General features: G+C 40.4%; 2 pseudogenes; both read right to left on the bottom strand.

Annotated features, from left to right (window-relative positions):
- Positions 1-405: 405 nt before the first annotated feature.
- Positions 406-2,644, bottom strand: LOC111165693 (regulatory solute carrier protein family 1 member 1-like; annotated as a pseudogene).
- Positions 2,553-6,000, bottom strand: part of LOC111165692 (protein DDI1 homolog 2-like) — a 36,902-nt pseudogene continuing 33,454 nt past the window's right edge.

Below are 6,000 nucleotides of genomic sequence, written 5' to 3'. Positions count from 1 at the left end.
ATATCTAATGAAGATCTAACAAAGTCCATTTCCTTTTTCTCAGTCCTTCCCAGAAGGTCAGAGAAATAAAAATATGGTATAAATGTGCAATTGGAATTGCAAGCAGACAGAACCTTGGCTGCCATTCCAGCTATGAAATCAAGTCTTCTCAGGAGCTGTATGAATTCAGAGGACAAGATCCTTCTTAAGACATCCCCTTCCCCTGATTCCCCATGAAAGTCCCTAAACAGAGAGGTCTTGTTCATGTGGTATCACAGCTCAAAGTTGAAATAGCTAGAGGTTGACCAGAATAGCGGGTCCTTGACCTCTCACCCTTTCCCACCCATAGGCCTCAGCTTACTATTGGTGGTCTGTCTGTTCCTCAAGCCCTGGATTATTTTGCAGACAATGTAGGATTTACTTTATTTTATTTTTATTTTTACTTTTTATGCTATACACAATACCATCAATTTTATTCCAGATTACATTATCTTAATGATAATAAAAAGCTTTTGTATGCACATACTGCCAATACATTTAAAAAGACCCAAATTTTAACAAACAGAATAGACAAATCCATCAAATAGACAATCCATCTAGACAAACAGACAAATCCAGTCGAGAGATCAAAAATTACTTTGGCCAAAAAAAATATTAAAAAAAAATCTGGCTCAACATTCTGCTTGCAGGTTTCTACATATACTGTATACGCAGTGAGTGTGTGTGTGCATGTGTGTCGCTTTTTTTTAAGGGAATGGAGTAATGTCTAGCCCACTTTTCCACGGTTATGTAGGAACTACAATGTTCTTTGCTAGCAAAACAATAAGTGCAAGGTCTGCATTTCCACCAACTCGATGCAAAGCCCCAAGAGTTTCTTGCAAAGTAAAGCCAGCACGGAGAATCTGGTCAATGTCTGCAGCAGGAAAAATTAATTGTGTAAGAAAAGAGGGACTTGATGATGGATGGCTGGTAGGTGGTTCAAATTCTAGAAGTGGCCCTGCAGCTGCAGAACATTTTCTCTGGTCTCAGGCCTGTGTGTCACTGGATTCTGTGTGCCCTGACCTGAATCTTTAACCAACGTGATACTGGATGACAAGGACTCAGTTTGCTCAGAAGTCTGATTGAGCGCATCCTCCTCACTTGCTAAAAGTCTAGGTGAAATTTCTACACCTAAGGTGCAGTGTAGTTAATTAGACATTTTAGCTGAGGCTAGAGTGACAGAACTGCTCTCATTTATTGATTCCCTAGATTTGGGGACACCTTCCTTATCAGTTAACAGGCTATCACACGGACCCCTGAAGTTAATATTTTCTACATCTTCTACTCCAGCATCAGCTGAAGTGTCTGTTAATTCTTCTGTCTTCACTGATACAGATATGGCCTGATGAAAGGAGACTTGTGAACACTGTTCACTCTGGGTAGCTGTAAGATGCTCATTTGGGGACCATCTTTCAGAAAGGTCCTTAATACCTGTTTGGCCCTTAGTTACTATCTCTGATTGACAGATAACTTCTTCAGATGTGTTTTCTCAAGCTGGTTTACTATTAATGACCAAAAGTTCATGAAGTTCCTTCAAGGCTGCTGTTATAGATGAGCAAGATTCCTCTGTTGACTCTGCAGAGGGCTGACAACTGCCACAGAGACTTAAAGATGAGGGCAATTCCCATATTCTTTATTTGTTCCAGACATTTCAACATTACTTTCTAGAAGCTGTAAATCCTGAGTGGAAATGGAATTACTCAATATTTCAGAGGAAAGGTTACATTCTGATGTTTCTACTTCCACCAAGGGATTATCTAAGGTGAGATCAGATGCACCGATGTTCTCGACATTGGTATTTTGACTGCCTGTTGAAATAAGCACAGCAACTAGGGACTGTTCTACTGTATCTACTTCCACAAGTGTTTCTGAATTTGAGCAGCCAAAGCATCTTGAAGGTAGAATATTTTTCTCTGTACCTGGAAGGTCCCCATTCTGCTGTAAACTGTCTCCTTTCATTGTAGCTTCCAAATCAACTCTTCTTTGTTGTTTTTCTCCAAGAAGTTCAAGGTCCCCTCTGTTATAAAGATGTTCTTGGTTATGTGGAGCATTTTGTTGTTTAACCTCATGCTGTTCATTCCTCGATTCTTCATGCTGCTGAAGGCCATTTACCTGAATCAGGTACTGATATTCTGGAGGCCAACCATTTTCACTGATAAGCCTCTGTGGTTCTTGCATCTTAGTAAGCTGTGACAAATAATCTAGCTTCCTGTCTTGCGTGGAGATGAGATTTGAGGCCCTGGGTGCGTCTTTCAGCAGATTTCTCTAGATTTCTGCAACAATGACTTCTTCAAGTGTATTCTGCAAAGGCGTAGCTGGACTCTGGTTTGCTGAGCATTGTCTGTTGAGGAAGCACAATCAGAAAGATCCTGTAGAGGAAGATGTTCTTTCTTTTCAGAGCTTATCTGGAATTCAGCTGAAGCCTTCAAAGCCTTCACAGCTTTAGGTTCAATGCTGTCTGGGTCACTGGGCTTGATGGGGTAGACTGAAGCAGAGACAGAGTGAGCGAGACTTGTAGGATTACCAATCTCAGGACTCTGTCCTGAAGGATGGGCTTGATGGTTAAATCCACCTTTTCTCTATTCTGGGGCCCACTCCAGCTGCAGTACACACACACGACACGCATCATGACTTCTGACGCTCTGCATCCTCTACAGATTTCTGAAGGGCTTCTGCTAATTCTTGGTCTGCAACCTCCTTTGGACATATTTCCTCTTGCCTGGCCACGTATGCCAACTGGGCACACTCTGGTAACTCCCTCTCCAGAAGGAAGGTGGTCTGTGAGCCTGTGGTGCTGATCACGAGTACATTTTTCTTGAGGTCAGTGGAACACTGATGCCATTTCAGCATGTCCAGTGCCAGAACCATGTCCATGGGCTCTTCCTCAAGTATAGAGAAGGAACACGCCAAGAAATCGCCTTCAATTTTTACCTGAATTAGATGTACCCTTCCAGTAATCTTCTGGGTGTCCACCAACGGTCCATCAGCCTCATTATTTTGGGCTGGCCAAAAGGTTCGTTCGTTTTTTTCTGTAAGATGGCTCTAGTAGTACTTAGTTGTCTTTAACGTCATTCTAAACAATTTTGTTAGATTGTATGTGACAGCTGTCACATCAGCACGCATTTTAAAAAAGACTTATCAAAATTGATGAATTTTTGTGTACCCAGTTCAATATTGAAGATTAATTTTTGGCATATTATGCTTGATTACTTCAAGAAAGGCAAAAACGCAACTGAAACGCAAAAAAAAAATGATTTGTGCAGTGTATAGAGAAGGTGCTGTGACTGATGAATATGTCAAAAGTGGTTTGTGAAGTTTTGTGCTGGAAATTTCTCGCTGGAGTATGCTCCACAGTTGGGTAGACCAGTTGAAGTTGATAGCGATCAAATCAAGACATTAATTGAGAACAGTCAACACTATACCACGCAGGAGATAGCCGACATACTCAAAATATCCAAATCAAGCGTTGAAAATCATTACACCAACTTGGTTATGTTAATCACTTTGATGTCTGGGTTCCACATAAGTTAAGTGAAAAAAATCTTCTTGACCGTATTTCCGCATGCAATTCTCTATTGAAACGTAATGAAAATGTTCTGTTTTTAAAACAAATTGTGACGGGCGATGAAAAGTGGATACTGTACAATAACGTGGAACAGAAGAAATCGTGGAGCAAGTGAAATGAACCACCACCAACCACATCAAAGGCCGGTCGTCTTCCAAAGAAGGTGATGTTGTGCATATGGTGGGACTGGAAGGGAGTCCTCTATTATGAGCTCCTTCTGGAAAACCAAACGATTAATTCCAAAAAGTACTGCTCTCAATTAGACCAACTGAAAGCAGCACTCAACAAAAAGCATCCAGAATTAGTCAACAGAAAATGCATAATCTTCCATGAGGATAACACAAGACCACATGTTTCTTTGATGACCAGGCAAAAACTGTTACAGCTTGGCTGGGAAGTTCCGATTCATCTACCGTATTCACCAGACATTGCACCTTCAGATTTCCATTTATTTAGGTCTTTACAAAATTCTCTTAATGGAAAAAAATTCAATTCCCTGGAAGACTGTAAAAGGCACCTGGAACAATTCTTTGCTCAAAAAGATAAAAAGTTTTGGGAAGATGGAATTATGAAGTTGCCTGAAAAATGGCAAAAGGTAGTGGAACAAAAGGGTGAATACATTGTTCAATAAAGTCCTTGGTGAAAATGAAAAAATGTGTCTTTTAGTTTTACTTAAAAACCGAAGGCACTTTTTGTCCAACCCAATATTACACCTTTCTGCACAAGCTTGGCTCATACTGGTCATCTGGGCACCTGAATCAACAAAGGCTTTCAAAGGATGTCCATTCACTTTGCAGTTAATATAAAGCACCACTACTCAGCAAAAACTTGCCAGACCCTCTTCCATAGCTATTGTCATGTTTTCCTCAATGTTCTGTTGCCTTATATCTTCTTCTATCTTTGCCTGAGCTCCAAGATCAAAAGGATCTGCAGAAAAGAGATGAATCCTTTCTTGCTCTCTCCAGGCTCAGTCCTGTTGCTGCTCCACCAGGATCCTAGAAGATTTCTCAAGATCTCCTCTGAGCAGAGCATCTGCCAGGGTGGATTGCATTCCTCCAGCAAGGACAGCTCGTGGGGGAGTTGGCCAGCAAAAGGTATCAGAACAAGGCTGGATTGTCCAAGCCCTGATGAAGCTATTTTTCCAGGAGATGAGTGGGACTGCTGGGTTCCTGGTGGCTGGCACTTCCCAGAGTTGGTTTTTTTGTTTGTTTGTCTTTTGTTTCTTTTTTTCTTATGAATGTTGATTTTTATTAGGAGGTGGGTTTTTTATACACATGAGTAAAATAGGCTATAAAAAGAAGTACCTCGTTCTCAAGATTGCTTTGGCTATTCGGGGTCTTTTGTGTTTCCATACAAATAAACCCACGCACATATGGTCACCTTATCTTTGATAGAGGAGGCAGGAATGTACAGTGGAGAAAGGACAGCCTCTTCAATAAGTGGTGCTGGGAAAACTGGACAGGTACATGTAAAAGTATGAGATTAGATCACTCCCTAACACCATACACAAAAATAAGCTCAAAATGGATTAAAGACCTAAATGTAAGGCCAGAAACTATCAAACTCTTAGAGGAAAACATAGGCAGAACACTCTATGACATAAATCACAGCAAGATCCTTTTTGACCCACCTCCTAGAGAAATGGAAATAAAAACAAAAATAAACAAATGGGACCTAATGAAACTTCAAAGCTTTTGCACAGCAAAGGAAACCATAAACAAGACCAAAAGACAACCCTCAGAATGGGAGAAAATATTTGCAAATGAAGCAACTGACAAAGGATTAATCTCTAAAATTTATAAGCAGCTCATGCAGCTCAATAACAAAAAAACAAACAACCCAATCCAAAAATGGGCAGAAGACCTAAATAGACATTTCTCCAAAGAAGATATACAGACTGCCAACAAACACATGAAAGAATGCTCAACATCATTAATCATTAGAGAAATGCAAATCAAAACTACAATGAGATATCATCTCACACCAGTCAGAATGGCCATCATCAAAAAATCTGGAAACAATAAATGCTGGAGAGGGTGTGGAGAATAGGGAACCCTCTTGCACTGCTGGTGGGGATGTGAATTGGTACAGCCACTATGGAGAACAGTATGGAGGTTCCTTAAAAAACTACAAACAGGACTACCATATGACCCAGCAATCCCACTACTAGGCATATGCCCTAAGAAAACCATAATTCATAAAGAGTCATGTACCAAAATGTTCATTGCAGCTCTATTTACAATAGCCCGGAGATGGAAACAACCTAAGTGTCCATCATCGGATGAATGGATAAAGAAGATGTGGCACATATATACAATGGAATATTACTCAGCCATAAAAAGAAACGAAATTGAGCTATTTGTAATGAGGTGGATAGACCTAGAGTCTGTCATACAAAGTGAAGTAAGTCAGAAAGA

This window comes from Delphinapterus leucas, chromosome 1 (genome assembly GCF_059928025.1).
Source record: "Delphinapterus leucas isolate spDelLeu-1000000601 "Yukka" chromosome 1, BTC_Dleu_Yukka2, whole genome shotgun sequence".
In the NCBI taxonomy this organism is placed as follows: Eukaryota; Metazoa; Chordata; class Mammalia; order Artiodactyla; family Monodontidae; genus Delphinapterus; species Delphinapterus leucas.
Note: the sequence above shows the minus strand (reverse complement) of the source record. Positions and strands in the feature narration are given on the sequence as shown.